The sequence below is a fragment of the Dunckerocampus dactyliophorus genome, chromosome 16 (genome assembly GCF_027744805.1).
Source record: "Dunckerocampus dactyliophorus isolate RoL2022-P2 chromosome 16, RoL_Ddac_1.1, whole genome shotgun sequence".
In the NCBI taxonomy this organism is placed as follows: Eukaryota; Metazoa; Chordata; class Actinopteri; order Syngnathiformes; family Syngnathidae; genus Dunckerocampus; species Dunckerocampus dactyliophorus.
In genome coordinates, this window is record NC_072834.1 from 15,432,500 (window position 1) to 15,453,551 (window position 21,052).

Below are 21,052 nucleotides of genomic sequence, written 5' to 3' on the forward strand. Positions count from 1 at the left end.
CTTAACTCGAATATTGATGACATGTAAATATAGTCATTGATCCAAAACACACCAGCAAGTCCACCTCTGAATGGTTAAAGTAAAACAAAATGAAGACTTTGGAGTGGCCTAGTTCAAGTCCTGACCTAAATCCTATTGAGATGCTGTGGCATGACCTTAAAAAGGCGCTTCATGCTGGAAAACCCTCCAATGTGGCTGAATTACAACAATTCTGCAAAGATGCGTGGGCCAGCGCTGTAAGAGACTCATTGCAAGTTCGGAAACGCTTGATTTCAGTTGTTGCTGCTAAGGGTGGCCCAACCAGTTATTAGCTTTAGGGGGCAATCACTTTTTCACACAGGGCCATGTAGGTTTGGATTTTTTTCTCCCTTAAAAATAAAAAGTTTCATTTTGACTGCATTTTGTGTTCCGTTGGTTTGTCATTGACTAATATCTCAATTTGTTTGATGATCTGAAACATTTAAGCGTGACAAACATGCAAAAAAATAAGAAATCAGGAAGGGGACAAACACTCTGACACCACTAGAGAAGATCTTTGACTAGCATTTTTGGTCCGTGGGTTTCTAAAAAACAGCAGCGCTCCTGCCATGTACGGGATATTTGACTTCAGTTGTACAGCATCTGTTACTTTATCGTGGAAATAATCAGACAGCGTTGCGGTTCTATGTCGGGAGAAGAAGAAGAAGAACACTACTGATTTGTTTCAGTGACGTCCAATCCCAAAATGTTTGATGCAGCTAGGGTCAAAGGCCATCTTGGTTTTGTTATGTCAGCACTTTACCAGTTTTTCGCTCTCTCACCCGTGCTAATAAACACACTTTTCTGTTTGTTCACTTCTAAATGTAGTTCTTTATGTGTGTGTGTGTGTGTGTGTGTGTGTGTGTGCTGGCACCAGTTGAATGAAGAAGAAAAAGGCCGAGCAGAGCCAGGGGAGGATCCATCGTTAGGCATTGATTATCTGTCAGTCTGTGCTGAATGTGCTCACTGGACTTCATTCTGCTATGCAGCTGTCCTTTCAAAAGATGATTTTGGCTCCAAAGTGCTGCAGATGACAATGGTGCCACTCCCCCCGTCCTTCCCCGGGGACAGTAAAGACTATATCACACATACAGTACAGCTTGCTTGATTTATGAACTCCACAGAATAAATATACACACAGTTGCAGTTTTTTGTTTGTTGTTTTTTGTAGTTTCTAAGATTCTAACTTAAAACAAAAAAATGAGCAGACTTTTGTATTCTACTTTTTGATGAACTATAGGATCCTACGTAACGCTTTAAATAACAATCTGATCTGATGTCAACATATTGATTATTGCATTTACGTTACGTTGCCAGATCTGGATCAGATACGGATTCAACTTGGTTGAAGACAAAAGCACATGTGTACGTGCAAAACAGCAAATTGCATTTAATCTGAAGAGACCAACATACAAGAATACTGTCAATGCTCCAATTCAAAGCAGAGTCTCCTATAGTCACCGTGTGTGTGGTCTACAAGAGCAAATAGCCACCGCAGGCTGGTAAAACAACAAACAATGGCATTAACAGCTGTGGCTGTAGACAACCTCCTGGTGTCATTTTTTTTATCAACTCCACAAGATGGCAATAGCTGCATTTGAACTACTGTGCAAGTTTATCTAGCTCTGCATGCACTTTAAAATGTTGGTGGGCTACTCAGCTTTTTGGTGTGAAACCCACTGGATGCTGTGGACTCTCACGACGAGTTCTCCACCCTCCCGTCCATGTCCCCCCTCTCCATGGTGTCCTGCCTCTCCTCAGCCACCTGCTCGCTGTTCAGGTAGACTTCCATCACCTGCAGCTGGTCGCCTCGGAGCTTCTTTTTTCGCTGTACTGCCGCCTTCAGGTCCAGAAAGGCGTAGTTGAGGTCCTGTGAGGACTTGAAGACATCACACGGGTCAGTGCTGTTGTTTGCATCCAGGAAGCGTTTGTAAGACAGCAGCTTGTGGTTGAAGAAGCGCACACCTCTAGTTTATTTTTGGAAACGGTGACCACAATGTGTTCCGCTCTGAAAGCAAATCTGCATGACTAAACAGAAAACTAAATACGAAAGATGTCATCAGTAGATCCAGTACAGGATATTCTGGTTTTACAAAGATAAACTGATTTAAGAATTAACACCAAGCCTTAACTGTTAGCAAAAAGTAAAAAAAAGCACCATATTTGTATGTTTTCCATGTGTTTATTAGTAAACGTATGACTTTGTGGTTCATAGAGCTATGACGCTAATATGGACGATGGCTTTTACATGCACCACGGTGACTTGAATGGTGGGAAAATGAAAATACTGTATTTTATTTGATACAGACCTTTATCCTGATATGCACCAAAACTTACCATGACAATGCAGTGGAGACAAAGTCTGGTGAAAACTGCAGCTTTTGCTTAATGCTGCTAAGTAACTAAGACACGACTGAACTGAATTGAATTGAATGGAAATGAAATGTATATAATATTTTGCCTCATCAGTGGCGAATGATGCACTGTAAACTATAAAACACCTCCAGAGATTTTTAGTAAAAACACTGTACCAAATGTTGAAGCAAATATTGCGGTTTTGGCAAACAATATTTTATATAAAAGATATTTCTAGACTGCACATTGAAAGTAATATTTAGCAGACCAGAGGTAGATCAAAATGTCTAAAAACTGACATGTTTTTTTTTTGCAAATCAACTCTTTCTATTCTTTTATCTCCTGAGACATACAAACTCTTACTTGGCAGACATTTGAACGTTTCTATTAAAAGGTGGGGGCAGATCAGTCCAAATGTTTATAGTATTGATACCAGAGTAGTACTGGTACTGGGTCGACTAGTGGGGTGGAACTAGTCTATATGTGTCATGCGATTGTCCCGCCATCGGTCCGGGGTGTATTGCTGGGATAGGCTCCCTGCTCCAAACGACTCTAATGAGGAAAATGGATGGACATCGTGGAACCTTGGATAGGGTCATTAATCAGTTCCACATGGTGTGATTCTAACCAAATCAATTTTCCCATAAGGAACAATGTAAATCCAATGAATTCGTTACAGAAAGCCAAAAATGTTTTTATAGTTTAAATGTTTTTTATAGTTTTCAAATTATAGGTTTACATACATAAAACAATTCAAAATGCATATAAATACATCATATACCATCATTGAGGACGTGATCGCTGCCAAAGACACAATGTGGCAGCAGGATCAACACCAACTATCGTGTTTTGCTATGAGTTATTTCTTGAATTCAGCAGTGTTTCTCACCTCAAGTCTCTGTTTTTCTTTTGATAACAGCTACAAAATGGAGCCAAGGAAAGTTGCAAGTGCCAACATTTTGAGAAAGAAGGCAAGAAACACTATTAAATTCAAGAAATAACTCACAGCAAAATACTAAGCAGGTGGATCTCACTGCCACATCGTGTCTATGGCAACAATCACATCTTCACTGAATGCAAACGTAACCTTAAATGTTCGTTTATCCCTTTCATTCATCATTTATATGAATTTAAAATTGTTTTCTGCATGTAAAACTATAAAAACGTGTTTTGTGTCATCATTATTGACACCTGTGGCGCAATAGTTAGCAAAGAACTACATGGTCAAACGCTAATGACAAGACATGACTTCCGCTTCCTGTTTCCGTGTATTAATAGGTACTAATAGGACACCAACAAGGATATATACTGCACATTAGCAACACAGTTGGACTCATGCAGTGTGTTAATAACACAACAAGACGTACGCTAACTGGAAAATGTACGCAAATTGAGATCAAATTTTGCCGTAAATTTCCAAAGTTAACCAAAATACACACCAAGTGAGGTTCCGCTGCCTATATTTATATATTCTTGACAAACTCAATAAATCAGTCCTTGGTCCTTGGGTAAGCTTTGAAGGATTTGAATTAGAGCCAATAGTAGTTTTTACTTTTCTTTACTTGTATTGCACTTATTCACGTCTTCACCTTATAGTATTTTACTCATACGATTGTATGTAATAAAGGGAATAATTGTATTATTTTGTTAATATTATTGCATTGTCTTTTATTATTGTATTTACAGATTGTTCAATGGTTCGCAAATAAGTGTGTTGGTACAAATTGTTTTTTTTTGTTTGCCTAAAAATGTTGTCCCGTGTTTCATTCTGTTTAGAATCATGGTCAACCAATTAAAGGGAAAATCACAAAATCATTCAATGAGTTTCAAAATTTTGAAGAAAAAAAATATCGGTATCGGCGATACCAGTCCTGTATTTACTCTGTATTGGATCAATACCAACATTTAAAGTGTCGCCCACCTACTGCATAAAAAAGTTAAGTGAGGGGTGTCCAAAATGCTCCAGCGGGGGCAAAATACTGAAAAATGGAAGTATACAAGGGCCACTTTGATACTGTATTTGTAAAGATGCTAAAAACTGCATCTCAGCTTTGTGATATACATTAGGTGAAAAAGTGTACTGTTAGTATGAACTTTGCTCTTTGCTATTTTTATTCCCATTTTTCCTGTTGCTTTTTTAAAAAATATTTCAACTTTCTTCCATCCGCCTTTTTTCTCTTGATAGTTTGACTTTATTCCCTTAAAAAAAGAGCTAAAATTTCTGTTGTTGTTTTTTTATCTTGTAAATTTTCCTCTCGTAATTATGACTTCATTCCCATAATATTTTGACTTTATTCTCCTAATATTATAACTTTTTCCACAACCTAAATTTCCAAAAATGACAACTTTATTCATTGTTTTGTTTCGTTTTTCATAACATTATGACTTTTAAAAAAATATATTTTTCTGTAATATTTCAACTTCATGCAACTAAAATGATCGAATTGATGAACTAAAATATTACAACGCTGCATTAAATTACTTTTCTTGTTAGATCACAACTTTTTTCTCCTAACATCCCATCCATTCATTTTCTATACCGCTTCTCCTCATTAGGGTCGCGGGGGCATGCTGGAGCCTATCCCAGCTGACTTCGAGTGGGAGACTTTATTCTTGTAAATTACTGCTTATTTTTTTCGTTTTTGCTGGATTTTTTTTTCAGTTTTCCTGTTAAATGATATTTTTACAATGTGCTGCGGGCCAATAAAAAAAACAGCCACGGTCCACAAATGGCCCTCAGGCCACACTTTGGTCACCCCTGAGTTAAGTAGAGAAGATGCCAGGCTAGGTTTGGTGTAAAAGTATGAGAAGAAGAGAATAAAAGAGTAAACTCCAGCATGGACACCTGATTTTGCAGCTGCAGTGATGAATTCAAACAAGGGTCCAAGTGAGACTCTTTTAAAGTGTCACAACCTGAACACAAAAACATTTCAGTCCATGAAAAGTCAAACAAAAACAAATAAAAATCAAAAAGCATTTTTTTCCTCCACCCAAGCATCACTTCCGACCTTTGTGCACATGGATGTTGCCATAGATTGGATTCTCCCATCTCTCCTGCTTAGCCTTTTCTCCGTGGAGGTGACCAACATAACCACCTCTGTTCTGTGAGGGCCTTTGACAACACACAAACAACAATTTCAGGCTCTTTTAAGAAAGTGGAACTGTTGTTGTAGCGTGAAAAAAAAGCCAACAATATTCAGTAAAGTCACCTCGGTGCTGCACCTTTCTTTGGACAGCAGCAGCTTTCTGCCATGAAAAGGAAAAACTGGTACACTTGCTGAATAATTATTATTACACTCCTGTCAAAATTTTAAGATCATTTTGCACTGTTGGATCTTAAGGAGGTTCAAGGCATTAAATTAAAGTGAAATATGCTGTTCATCAGCTGATCAGATGTTTAAAACCATAGCTAAAAAATAAAAATTAAAATAAAAATAAACTAAAACTTAAACCCCCCAAAATAGAAATCAAATGTTCAAAAAAGGACTCAGTAATGAGTGGCTGTGCCATTCTTGTTCATCACTTGAAAAATTAGTTTAGGCATGCTTGATGCCAGTGTTTCCAGGAGGCTAGTGGGAATGTTGCTCCAGGTGGTAAAGAACGTTTCATGGAGGTCATCCACTGTCTGGAACTGATGTCCATTTTTTAAAACCTCCCGTGCCATCCATCCCCAACTGTTCTCAATTGGATTTACATCAGGGGAACACGCAGGATGGTCCAAAATAGTGAGGTTATTCCTCTGGAAGAAGTCCTTTGTCAGGTGTACATTGTGAACAACGGCGGTGTCCTGCTGAAAAAGTCAGTCATTACCACACAGACAACGGCCTTCAGTCATGAGGGATGCCCCCTGCAACATCTCCACATAGCCAGCTGCCGTTTGACGCCCCTGCACAACCTGAAGCTCCATTGTTCCACTGAAAGATCATGATGGCGCCTCGTCCTTTGCCTGGGCATGCCCATATAAGGAAGTCTGGGTTGCGTTGACGTCAGTGGAACACTGTGTTAAAAATGTAAATTCTGTCCAAAACTGCTTTCAGGTCTCACTTCCAAATGCGCAAACCTCATTATCTGACGTATTGGCATCGTTTAACATGAGAATACAACATTGTAACAACATTTATAGGTCAGAAAAGAGAAAAAGCATAATAGGTCATGTTCAAGATTCCATCCATCCGTCCATTTTCTATGTTGCTTATCCTCACTAGGGTCACGGGGTATGCTGGAGCCTATCCCACCTGAGAGAGGCGGGGTACACCCTGGACTGGTTGCCAGCCAATCACAGGGCACATATAGACAAACCACCATTCACACTACCATTCATACCTATGGACAATTTAGAGTCTCCAATTAACCTAACATGCATGTTTTTGGAATGTGGGAGGAAACCGGAGTACCTGGAGAAAACCCACACACGCACGGGGAGAACATGCAAACTCCACACAGAGATGCCCGAGCGGAGATTCAAACCCAGATCTTCCCCATCTCCTGACTGTGTGGCCAACATGCTAACCATTAGGCCACTCCTTAAGATTCAACAGTGCAAAATGTAAATTCTTGCAATTTTACAATTTTGACCAGGAGTGTACTGTATTATAATAATAAATTCATGTGATTATTCAACTGTGTGCATAATGAAGTGACCATACGCACCTCTCCACAGAGACGCTCGTCGTGTGACGCAGAAAGCAAGGTTGAGGCACACGGAAACAAACAAAGCCACAGAGCACAACGTCAGTGCAACCAAGCACTCTGAGGAAAACAGATGTTTACAAAATGCAAATTAAATTTTATTTATGTCTATATTATAAAATGACACTAAACCATTTATATAGTGGGACGTAAAAACGACTTCTTTTGTTTATCACACAGTGAGGACACAACAACAGACATTAACATGAAAATAATCTGAACTTTCAAAAGCACTATACAAATAATATAATCATAATAACAGGCACTATTATGTAATATTTATAATATTTTATTTAAACGAATACTGTAAAAAGATAATACAGAATTAATAAATATACTGCACTCAGGTCTTACCTTGGGAAGCCTTAAAAATGCGAGAGTGCAAAAAAGGAACAAAGAAAAAAACCCTCCTGAATTCTAAAATCTTCCTTGGGAAGTATTTTTACATTTATTTCTGCAATATAAAAGTAAGCTAGCGACATTGTTATTGCAATAATCCATTCACAATCGAGTGTCTTAAAGCAACATTGGATCATTTATTTGTATAAAAGCATAAATAGTCCAAATGTAATGCGGCCCAGCATGGTTGCATGAGTCTAGGAGATAAAAGGTGACCATATTTGAGGGCCAAAATATTAGAAAGAGCAGTCAGTGCGATGTGCACACTACAAGCGCAATAATAAACATATTGTTAAATGTGTGTCCGTCAAATTGGGCATTATTATTTTTGTAAAGACTGAATGTTTGGATTGGATCTCATTAGATGGTGTACCTAATGATGTGGCCGCTGTGTATATACATACACAGTATAAAAATATATACAACATATTATCCTGGATGGGTTCTCCTACCTCCATTCATGCAATGCATGGTGCAGCCAAGGACGTCGTGGTGTTGTAGTGCGCCACACGCTCGGTGGTCTGCATGACTTCCATCACCCGTGAACAGGAAATAGCTCAAACCTCATCATTGCAGGACTTTGCAGCACGCACGCAGTTTGCGTCACGTTGCAGTTTACATTCAAGCAAACACTTTTCGTGTGGCTGCCAGTTGGCATCAATTGATTTCAAGCAGACAGGCTGATTGCTTTAAAAAATGCTTTCAAATGTGGGCTGCATGCTTTCATAATGGAGGAACTCATGCGCAGAATTAAAAACGCATTGCAGGACACAGAACGGACACAAAATCAATAGATGTTCACATTATTGACAGGCATGTCTTCATCGTCTGCACATTCCTCTTTTGAGCTAAAGAAGCCCGCTGGCTCCTAAATGTATTACAACATCCCTGACTGTTAAGTTTACTACTACTACTACTACTACTACTACTACTACTACTACATTGCTAACTAACAGCATTACAGTACTTACTAACTAAACTTTAAGGATATTTGTGTTACATGTACTGTATGCTAGCATGTCTTCCAAAGCATTTTGGACACAACCCATAGGGGGCGCCACAGATGGGGTGTCCTCATTGTGCCTGTCACTGCTGCCAACGCAAGGCAATGTGCAGGACTGTAGGCGTGAATAATTAGTCCGCAAACTTTCAAGGACCTCCTTTTTTGAACGATATCACTTCATAAGCACATACCAGTTGACTGTCGCCTCATGATCGCCGCCCTGCTGGTGACTGCTGCAACATACACCGACCGCAGACATGAATGAATATTTCAAACCAAAGTCCTGAATTGTGTGCGTGCGTGTGTGCGTGCGGGTGCGTATGTCTGTGCGTGCGTGCGGGTGCAGCAGAGCACAACAATCAATAGCACTAGATGAAAAAGTACAGGAAGTTGTGTACTTTTGCCTTTTAATATGATAGCATAGATTTATTATTGATCACTGCTTTGCCCAGCTGGCGGCCTCAGGCAACACATATTGACGGCCAACTTTTTGGGTTTGTTTTTTCTTTGGAGCTACTAGTTAGATATACAGCACATTGATTCCATAGCAAACAAGCTTGGAGTTAGACAATAAAGTGCAACAGAACAAAAAAGACAATAGAAAAATTCTGATGAGAATGTTGATTTTTGATTGACATGGTCAGAGAGGCATTCATATAACAAGATGTTTGTTATTATTTGGGGGGATTGTGTATAAAAAGGATTTATTGTTGTTATTACTATATTCTTCTTCTTATTATTATAATATGAATTCGATTTTTTGATGTAGCACTTTATTAGATCATTGTGAAGGCTTTGCATTACCACCACCAGGGGGCAGACAACGTGCACTTTGCTTGCATTACTTCCAACCCAAACTCAATCTCAAAGTACTGTATTTATTTCAATCCTTTACTAAAGGCGCATTGCACTTTTTATGTGTAACAGCTGTTTCTAATATTCTGACCCTCTCATCCAGCTACATAAGGCACACGTATTACAGTTATAAAGTGTTATCGATAAGGTTCCCTGCTGTAATTGTAATTTGAATACAGCAATACAATAATATTTGTTTAATATTATTATTAAATGCCTACTTATAATATATTTCAAATAATATCTAATTATTATAACAATGTATTTATTAATAATTAAAATAATTACTAATATTTCTTGTTATTGTTGTTATGATTCAAGATTCAAGATTAAAACGGACAGTTATACCATGCAATGAAATTCTTATTCTGTTCATTCTCCCAAGAAAAGAAAGAAAACACAAGAAAAAGAATAAGAACATAAGAAACATAAATACCAATAAATTAAGCAACAACAACAGAAGAGACATTAATACAGATAAATAATACAAATAAATAAATAAATAAATAAAGTGCTATAAGTGTGTGCGTGTGTTGCGTGTGGCGTGTGTGAGTGCTTCGTTGAGAAGCCTGATGGCCTGTGGGTAAAAGCTGTTCGCCAGCCTTGTGGTCCTGGACTTCAAACTCCTGTAGCGTCTGCCTGACGGTAGGAGTGTGAATAATGAGTGTTGTGGATGTGTGCTGTCCTTGATGAGGTTGTGTGTTCTGCGTAGGACTCTAGTTTTATAAATGTCTTCCAGTGAGGGGAGGGCTGCCCCAACAATGTTCTGTGAGGTCTTGATCACCCGCTGGAGTGCCTTCCTATCACGTGTTGTACAGTTACCGTACCAAACAGTGATGGAGGCGGTAAGGACACTTTTGATAGTGCATCTATAGAAGCAACTAAGGATTTTGGTGGACATGCCAAATTTCCTCAGTCTTCTCAGGAAGTACAGTCTCCTTTGGGACTTCTTCAGAATTTGTTGGGTGTTGTGAGACCAGGTGAGGTCCTCGCTGATGTGTGTGCCAAGGAACTTGAAGGTTTTCACCCTCTCCACCTCAGTCTCATCAATAAACAGGGGTCTATGCGGCTCCTTTTCACTTGTTCTTGGGTCGATGATCATCTCTTTAGTCTTATCTGTATTGAGAAGGAGATTGTTATCACGACACCAAGCTATGAGGTCCGCCACCTCTCTTCTGTATGATGTTTCAACACCACCAGTGATCAGTCCGATGACTGTAGTGTCATCCGCAAATTTAATGATGCTGGTGTTGTTCTGGGAGGCCACGCAATCGTAGGTGAAGAGCGTGTAGAGGAGTGGACTCAGCACACACCCCTGTGGGGTCCCAGCGCTCACAATTCTTGAGCTGGATGTGCGATTGTGGACTCTGACTGACTGGGGTCTGCCTGTGAGAAAGTTAAACACCCAGTTACAGAGGGAGGGAGACAGGCCAAGTGTGAGGAGCTTATTTGTGAGTTTGTGGGGGCAGACTGTATTAAAAGCAGAGCTATAGTCTATAAATAGCATTCTGACGTATGTGTCCTGGCCCTGTAGGTGAGAAAGGGCTGTGTGGATGGCAGTGTTGACTGCATCATCCGTGGACCGGTTCTGGCGATGCAAACTGTAGAGGGTCCACAGTGGCCAGGATTCTCTTTTTGATGTGGGTCATGACTATTCTTTCAAAGCACTTCATAACAATAGGAGTGAGTGCTATAGGGCGATAGTCATTCAAGCAGGTCACGTTGCTCTTCTTGGGTACGGGCACTATGGTGGTGGACTTAAAGCAGGTCGGTACAGATGCTTGTGCAAGCGACAGGTTAAATATGTCAGCAAGCACATCAGCTAGCTCTGATGAGCAAACCCGAAGTGCATGGCCTGAGATGTTGAGATGTTCAATTCCTAATGATAAAATAATAACTAAAATAGTAATTATTTTTTGTATTATAACAATTTATTTATTAATGATTAATCATAAATTACCTATATTTCTTATTAGTATTATTACTACTACTACCATAACCACTACTAAAAATAATACTAATTTCATAATCAATATAATTATGTTTTTATTAGGGCTGTCAATGTATATTTGTCAATGTCAATAATAACGCGTTAAGAAAATTTTAACCGCAGTATTTTTTTTTGAGATGCAATTAACGTGCCCACATCCTGTTTGACCCTCAGTCCACACCATAGTTTGAGAAAACGCAGCTGTGGATGTGGAGCCACAAGCAGGAACAAATACTGAGCAGAAATGGACAATGAAAAGGGTATTTTGAACGGTATGGTTAGCTTCAAAACCCTGGCAGATGGCTGCCGCAACAAGACCAAAGTTATTTGTATCTACTGTCGCTGTGAGCTGATGTGTCACGGAGTACGTCGACGGCTAGAGAGAAGCGAAAAGGTATTGCCTCCGGTATTTTTTTTATTGTCATTTATACTGTACCTTGGCATACGAGTGCCCCAAATAATGAGTGTTTTTTAGATGTGAGCTGTGTCTCGGTTGATTTTTTGTCTTGAACTGCGAGCTAAAATTTGGGCTATGAGCTGCTAGTTACTGGCAGGCATAGCCGAGGACAGCTATTTGGGGGATTGTTGTCATGTTCTGTAGTGCTGCCGCCTATCTGTGCTTTATTGCAGCACACCTTTGGCCTGGGAGGAGTCACCTGGTCACACCTGCAGCCAATTATCCTGGGACAACTTGTGACACTTGTGTCAATGTGACCATGACTGAAGACGAAAATGAATGAAAATAGCATTAGCAGCACGCTAGCTAGTCCCCGGGAAAGATTTTCAACAAAAGAAAAACATTATATCGATCTAATTTCTCTTATTTATTATGTATTGTGTAAAACTATGACAGGAACATCAAATTAAAAGCACTAAATGAATATACTGTAGACACACCATCCACCAGCCTGAGCATGGGCTTTGTTTTACAGAGAGCTGCACAGCACAAATATGCACATTAACGCTCAATAACATCATCAAATCTGACCTTTATGCATTCCCACATAATATCAGCATTTGGGACTAAATAGGACGTGAAAGGCAAACGTAGTAGTCTAGATCCTAGGTTCCCAAACTGGATTATCTGTACCTCCAAGAGCACGCCAGCTGCCATAGGTGGTATGTGAATAAAAATGAAAAACAATTAGCGCCTAACTGTCACAATTGTGTGCCTGACCACCTCAGTGTTACCAACTTGGCAAATCTGTCGCAAAATCTGGCAACATTCCAAACCCTTTAGGCAACATATTTTCTCAAAAGCGACTCGCCGTTGTTGGAGAATTTTCTGGTATTTGGGGACTTAAATGTGAGAGCACGTATTGTTCTACAGTTTGTGGTCCGCCCCATCCCAAAGCAGTCACAAGCCGCCAGTGCACATTCAGCTTCCGCGGGACACTAATGGAGCTCTATGCGTTCATGAATCACGCACTCGTGAGGCACGATGCCACCAGGGTGGATCTTGCCCTGTTTTACAGAGCGGGATGTAAAACGTAAATGTTTCTTAAGCTTCATTAAATTACTATTCATTACACTCAAGCCTCATTTGGACTCCGTGACTTACCTGTCAATGTGTCAGTGTCTTTTGCCTCCTTTCTTTGAGTCAGAACAGACATTGTGTTCATTATTATGATAATAATTCCAATTCTATGTTTTAATGTTAATATAATTACTCGTGTCACAACGTCTTTTGCCCCCTCCAGGCCGTCATATTGCCCCCACCCCACACACCTCCCCGCGCCCAGAGGGTTGTTGTGATACGTTCTAGCAATTATTTTCAGACGGGTGCTGTGAAGTAAATAACGTGTGAGCTGGAGCGGCACCCTGATGCAATCTGTGGCAAGAAGGAGACATGTTCCTCTTATCGCAAAGATCTCTTGAAAAAAATATTTATTTCTTTGCCACTGCTGCTTTAAATGTGAACTGGCACACAAGGACACGTTGTAAGGTCACACATAGGAAGCGCACGCTCGCTACACTGCCGTTTTTTTTTGCTATAGTAACAAGTTGCGTCAAAATGAGACTTTATGCTTTGAAGGTCACCATTGTACGTACCACCAGCCTTTCTACAGTGAAATAACCCTTCAAATGCTTCATTACTCTTTTCCAGTGTAGAATGGGTGTCACACATTTGCTTCAGATGGTTCTTAATGTGTGAAACGGCGGCGGTCATGTGCTGTGATAATTGCTTAGTATCATTGGTCTCCTGTAACAAACTGTTAGTACTAATATTTACCACGAGAGAGTCGAGTGATGATATTAATGCTAATGTTGCTGCATGACAGCTTTTGCAGCAGTGTGCTCGGTCCGGCCCGTCCGATTAGCCCAGCCGAGCAGAGCTGACTGTTTGTATTTACGTCTCATAATAAGTGGATGCTTTCAGCAGCAGAGAAGACAAATAACGAAACCCTTTTGTCAAACACGTTTTATTTGCTTATCTTCACAGCATCACTTCTCTTTTTATCCTAGACCTTGAATGAAGTCCCTCGATGCTTGCTATCTGATTGATCACGTAATTAATGGCCACCTTTTTTGATCATGTGATCAGTGAATGCCATCTTTGATCATGTGATCGATAGCGGCTGTGTTTGTATGGCCAGAATGACATTTGGATCGATTTCGCGTATTTAGTCATTTGGCGGCCCAAGGCAAACCGAGTCATTGGGGCCCTCCACACCCTTCTTTTTAAAATTTTAATTGTTACTAAATGTGAGTATGTAATTTAGGCCAGTATTTTCCTGCTTTTGAATTTTGTTAGAGTTATCTGTCATCTTAAGTTGCTAGTTACATGCAACATGTTTACTGTATATACCCCGCCAAAAACGATTTTAAATATTTATGTTTTCATCGACTAACAAGTGTGAATGTGACAAAATTCTCCTATTTCCTGAGCTCGATAAAGTCTCAAAATACCGTCCTCACATTTTGTGATGAAAAGCGTCATCTCTGAAACGACTGCGTCCTCGGTTGACACCCACAGTAGCGGTGCTGCTGCTCTCGCGTGTCTACTTTGTTGTGACTGTGAAAAAGGTTGACAACTTCAGTAGTTTCAATAACATCTGTTTGGTTTCCTCTCGTCATCTCCTCTTCACTGGAGAAACTCTGCGTGTTTTTTTCGTTCCCATCTTCCACAATCAATTTGCACATGCGCAGTAACACGGAATGGTCCATTGCATGAGAAGGAAGGGGGAGGGATGTCGTTTTAAACGAAAAAAATTAAGACTAAATTAAGACTAAACAGTAATACGTACTTTAAATTGAAAAAAAACAAAAACAATTATCAGTTTTTATGAGGCGTTTGGTGGCCCTGGAAATTGCGGGGCCCTAGACAATTGCTCAATAGTAAGTCCGCCCCCTGCCTACAGTACATATCGATACTACTGAGACTAAGGTTTCCAATATTAGTATAGATTTTCATACAACTGTACAGTATCGATTAGGTATGAGATTCTGACAGTATGATAACCTTTGGCAAAAATATCACGGTTTGACGTTTGCACAGTATTATAATTACAGCTCTAAAATGTGTTATTTTGAAATATCTTCATTGAAAATAAAAAAATACAAGTCAAAACAGTCATATTTTTAAACCACATATAATATAACACGATGAAAGTGGAACATATGGATTTAAAATAACCAACAAAAACATAACTGAATTCTTTCTAAATAAATAATAAATAAATAAAATGCAGTTGTCAATTCAGTCTACTGTGGCTAATCCTGTCCAAGTCACAACACAATAGATATTTTTTTAGAAAAAAACCCCAAAGCAAAATACAAATAAATGCAATCAAGTGACCCATCGTCACAACATAATTATATTTTTTTTAAACTCGTAATGTTACTTTATTATGTCATAGTGGCAGGTCAAACACTTCCACAATCTTGGTAACTTTTGGCCTGTTTGAGAATATACTGTTAAATATTAACACGACACAACTGTACTAGTGTTCATCAAAGATTATGAGAATTGTTATGACCATTAAGATGCTAAAAATAAACATCTTTCAAACCTCTGATACCAAAATGATGGTGACGATGCAAAAATTGACTTGTTTGGTACCTGTGTGACATGCATTATATGAAGCTAGGTCGTTGTGCAGAACTTAAATGGAAAATGTAATAGACAACAATAGACACTACTCAAATGACTGGAGAGACCGGAGAGACCACAGGTATGTACAGTAACAACTATTGTTGCTTCTGAGATGTGGCTACATGTAGTGCAAATACTGATTCTTTCTTTCTTAGCATTGAACAGTGTTTACACTGAGTAGCATTGTGATGCTATTCCCCTTTGGTTCAAAGGTTATCAACCTAACCTGACAAGCTCCTGTAAGTAGTTCAAGTGAAACAAACGCATGTGTCTAGGTGTGACACAGTGGTCTTCTTAGCTGGTTGACGCCGGTTAAAACTAAGAGTGCCAAAGGTTGTGATAAGCAAATGCAAGGCCAGAGGCGAGTGATACAGGTACAGCGAATGAACCAGTCTGCTCTGGTCACGCTACCTAACATGTGCCAAGAGAGGCCTACTGTATATGTAACTACATCTAACTATCTTCTCAACCTTTTCAAATGCAGGCTGGCTAACGTCCAAAAGAGCAGTTTGACAGTTGACAGTTTGATAACCATCGAAGCAGGTGTTGGATGGAAAGGATAGTGAATAAAGTTCCTTGGAAAGTTCCAAATCAAACTGTTGTCGAGAAACCATTAAAAAATGGAAGCTCAATTGACAGAACGTAAAAAGCTAACTTCACGTGTAGAATGGCAGACAAGATGACGGAGAAAGAGTTACGAGAACAATCCGCTAAACTCCTTAGTTACTTTCATAGAAGCAAGTGAAGGCCACAACGCTGGAGTCCTCAAAGTTGAAACGCCATAGAGAAAAGAACTTAGCTCTCTTCAAGAGTACTTGGAAAAAGACTTGGAGGAAATTGAAGCAACGTTTGTGGAAATGGAGAAAATTGTTCAGTCTAACCTGTTGACAAGATAAAGTGAGGATAGTCTCATATCTATCATCAGAAGTGCTGAACAAGGCTATGACAAAATTGAATGCATATATCTTGCTGACGTGAACCTAAATGCCCATACAAATCACTCCCGGGTGACCTTGAAACACAGGTGACTGAAACAATGAAAGCTATTTCAGCATGGGAGATTTGAGTACCAGAGGATGAGTTAAAGGGACGGGGTCCAAACTGTTAGTAGCCATCTGTCTAACTATCGATCTGTCTGTCTGTCATCCATCATAGACTGCTCCATTGATCAGTCCGTGGATAGCAGTTGTGTAGCAGGGGCAAGACATCCCCGAGGGAGCGTTTGTTTCCCCTCACCTCAAGAGCTTCAAATCTGCAACTTCATTCGCTCGTGAAACAATAATTCCATCCATCTATCCATTTATGATCCGTCATCCAATTGTCCTTTTACAATCCATTAAAAATACGACCACTAATCATGTGCTCATCCATCATTCATACATGTATCAGCTCAATGGATTGTGTGTGAAAACATGTCACTCGCATGTCCATGCTGTGAAATTAAGACCACAGTGCATTTAGTAGCACTGATGGTAGAACGTATTGAATATACAAAACATTTGCTCACCCACCTTTCAATGACAAGAACACAACGGACTGAACAAGAAGTTAACGCTCTCTTTCATCATCTCTTTACGCCAGTGGTTCGCCATTATTTTCTGTTATGTAACCCCCCCAGGGGACAGAATATATATATTTTTTTCGCTTTAGTTGTCATATTTGGAAATCGCTCTAATCTAAATCGCTCTCCAATGCAAATAAACATCTTGCTAGGGCTTTTCTTTAAATGCATTTTGTATATGTTGAATGCCTCAGAGAAATGATTTGGTTGTTATGAAAGTCAGAACTGACATGCTTTATTTCTTTACGGTTTTATAGTGCTTCAGAGTAAAGGCTCTGAAATGGAACTCTACTGCAGTCGTTACTGACAACCTGTTTACTGTCTGCTGAGCTATCAAGTAGAGGCCAAACACTGATACTGAAAGTCCCCCCAGAACAGTACAAACATCGATGGACACAAACAGCCTCCATCTTTAATCTCAGTCTTTAATCTTTAAATCTCGAGTGAAGTCTCAAGTAAAGACATGCAAGTCCAAGTCAAGTCTCAAGTCAAGACAAGGCAGATCAAGTCAAATCTTAAGCAGGGGCATATTTGGGGTACCACGGCAAACCCAGTCAATGGGGCCCTCCACATCCTTGTACTGCACTGACAATAGGTATATGTAATTTTGGTCACTTTTTTCCTGCTTTTGAAATATGTAATTAAAATAATTTACCGCTTTAAAACTCACTCATCTGTAGAAATACTGCATTCTGCGCGGCTGAGAGCGTCTGGCACCTTGCTGTCATCGTGTGTCTACATTTTTTGTGACTTAAAAAAAAAAAAAAGGTTAACACCTTCAGAATTTTTATTAATAATTAGGACGAAAACATTAATACATCAATCCATTTTTATGAGACGTTTGTGGGCTCCTGGAAATCTCAGGGTCCTAGGCTATTGCCTGTGTTTGCCTAATGGTAAGTCTGCCACTGGTTTGAGTTCATAGGGTTGAAATTTTTGAGTCATTACAAGTCATAAGCACTGTTTAGTGTTTACCAAATAAATGCCATTTTAAAAATCCACCAATTAAATTGACCATGAATACAATGAATGTATTTTGAATTGTTTTTAAATAAGACCATTGTGACCAGACCAGAGTGCTGACGTATCATTCAGGATTTAGTGCACAGAAATGTAATTCACACATTCATTGCTATTCATTGTCCACACCTCTCGTATGTGAGACATTTTTGTCCATTTGTGAGGTCAGAAATCACTCATGTTGGCCCCTGTTCTACCTCTTCCATACCTTGCTTTATGGACAGAAAAGGATGTTCCCCAAAGTGTTCCCACAAACATACAATTGTCCAAATGTCTTCTTAAAAACACTACAAATTTCAAAGAAAAAGCACAACCCACATATGGAGTTAATCTTTTAGAATGCTTTGACCTTTTTCTTTATTAAACATACAAACCTTGATCCAATGTAGTTGAAGACATCCTAAAAAATGAGTAGCATAAACTAAAAAAGTCTATATTTAACTTTTTTTCTCTTTTGTTGGTGTGTTCCAATATATCTCATCCTGAAGCGGGCCATGTTTAATTTTATTTTTGGAATAAGCTATAGATGGTCCCTGGGCTTCATTTTGGATACCAGTTTAGATGAAGTCTGGTTTCAACGCCAGGCATATTTTTTCATAATATTTTGGCTGATTGTTCCACGTTTGGAGCTTCCACTGTAAGCATATTATTCTCTCTGGCAAGAGGGATGGGTAAACTTTTTCGCTGGGATGATTCGTCTTAGCTGCAAAAGTATTAGACAATCTGCTGCACAGTCATCCCTCTCCGCTTCGTGCTTCGAATTTTCTAGCTTCACTCTGTCACGATTTTACAAAAATATAATATAATATTGATAAATCATGCTGTTTCATGGTTGAATACGGCCTATTATTAGTCAGAAAATAAATGAAGTAAAATGCAAATAATTATGAGTCATTCAAAAGACGCATGCATAGATGTTGGGATAATACGTAGCAGTCTACACTTGTCACTAGGTGTCAGTAAAAACACCAGATTCGACCACCTATCGGGTGTTATTTCATGTCGAGAGGTCTCTAATAATGGTAAAAACCGCATTTAGAAGGTCGTAAACGGGTCTTCTATGCTCTTGCATAGAAAACTATAATAAAAATAATTCCATTTATGATTAAGGAATCCTATTTCATGGAATTTCACTTATCACGGGTCTGGAACCAATTAACCGGGACAAACAAGGGTTTACTGTATATCCTGCTGTATGTACGAGCGCTTTAAACATGTGGCGGTTGCGTTACACTACTGCACACTAAAAATGTTAGAATGACAGACTGCCTCAAAAAAACAAATAGAATTTTCTTGTTTTTTTACAGAATGAGACACCCACAATGTACATGGATAATGCATGTAGGATTTAAAATATGAACTTTAAAACATTGGGAGTCTATGAACGTCCCTCCTTGTTTACTTCCCAGACGACCTCCACCTGTTTTGCAATCATGCAAAAACACAGTAAAACACAAAAGCAAAGGGTAAAACACACCCATAAAATATGAAATATAACTTTTATGCAGAACCTTGTGGTCGAAAGCTTGGTTCTCTGTCCCTCTCCTTCACACGGGCTCGTGGAGCTGCTGTGACGTAGTTTACCTGATTACCGTAATGACCCCTATATCACTAGAAGGCACAGCCTCTTGCTTCAGAATTCATTGGAATCATTTTGATAGTACAAGACTTAGGGTAATTTAAAAATAGCATCACAAATCCTATTCCTGGCTACAGCTTCAATGTTAAAAGTTTTTTTTTTAAATAATTAAAAAAAAAAAAACGTCTGGCGGGCCAGATTCATGGCCCGCAGGCTGTAGTCTCCCATGTCTGCTGTTTGGTTAGTCTCTATGGTACTCTGGTATTATGGATGCTAAAGTAAACTTTAGCTTTCAGACAGGGAGAATAATTAACTTGTAAAATCATTACGCTGATATAAATGTCTCATTCATGTTTGGAGCAAAGTAGACTCCTAACAGAAAGCAAAGGCAAGATCTAATCGCTGTTCTTTTAAAGCTGTCAAAATGTCAGAGTAGAGCCTCCAATCCCCCTCGCTAATCCCCCTGATAAGAAGAAGAAACCCAACTCCATCAAAACAAAGAAGCTACCATGCAAAGGGGCAAAGCAAGCTGGGATGTTATTTGTGGAACACCTCGTCATCTTGTCTGTGAAACAAACAGCTCCGAGTGGAAAGCCTTCAGATGTTTGGAAGAACATTGTCTGATGTTTTCTGCCACATGCTCCTACAATTAGGTATACCATTTGTGGTTCTGCAAATGTGCTGTGATGGATTTTTTTGTCTTGACTTTGTAGTTAAGTTCATTTCATCCGTGAGATCTTCCAAGTGATGAAGCACGCCATCAGCGTGACCATGCACAAAAGTTGACTTTCTTGCTTTCTTCCTCATTCAGTCCCCCGAGACCCCGTCACTGACGACAAAGCAACAAATGAAAACCCCGGGGCTTAGTCTCAAATGGAACACATCCGTCAGTACACTTCAGTAAGAATACTGTGTACCCTGTGCACTGTGTACATGCACTCAAAAGACTAGGTGTAAGTTCTCGCTGCTCGTTCGACTTCTTCCTACGCTTGTCTTTCCCCTCCGGCCGTCCTCCGCTCATCATCGATTGATCAGGCCTGGCTAAGCGCTGCGGAGACCACATGCGGAATTAACCAGAAGCCCATCTTATTTATTAGTGCTAGCTCTCTCCTCCCTTAGGAGAAGTAAAAGTGCTGTTCAGTAAAGTGGATTATTCCATCATTTTCTACTAAATGACCTTTTAAGCTCCACCACTTTTGTTTATTAGCTTGGCAGGAGTTTAAAATGTAAAATAATAATAAAAAAAAAAAAGATTTAATATTCAAGGAGACATTAGACCAGGAGGCATAATTTCATGATGAATTTCTAGTCAGAACTGGAAATGTGAATTTTATGAATAAAACTTGAAGAAAAAAGTCCAATGTTTAATCCTGGCAAGAAAAGGTACAGAAACAAGAGGGTGTCCAGCGTGCATCCTGAGGGCTTTTTGAGGCATGATCTACTTTCTTCATGCCGCTCGGCATAATCTGTAAATGAAGTAAAGCGAT

General features: G+C 39.4%; 1 long non-coding RNA gene across 1 annotated transcript; it reads right to left on the reverse strand.

The window, feature by feature from the left end:
• Window positions 1-1,128: 1,128 nt before the first annotated feature.
• LOC129168712 (uncharacterized) lies at window positions 1,129-8,133 on the reverse strand. The gene is made up of 5 exons (XR_008566321.1): window positions 7,024-8,133; window positions 5,583-5,619; window positions 5,382-5,485; window positions 5,219-5,286; window positions 1,129-1,897 (listed from the first exon to the last, which is right to left on the reverse strand). It is a non-coding gene; the product is annotated as an uncharacterized LOC129168712 (long non-coding RNA).
• Window positions 8,134-21,052: the final 12,919 nt, after the last annotated feature.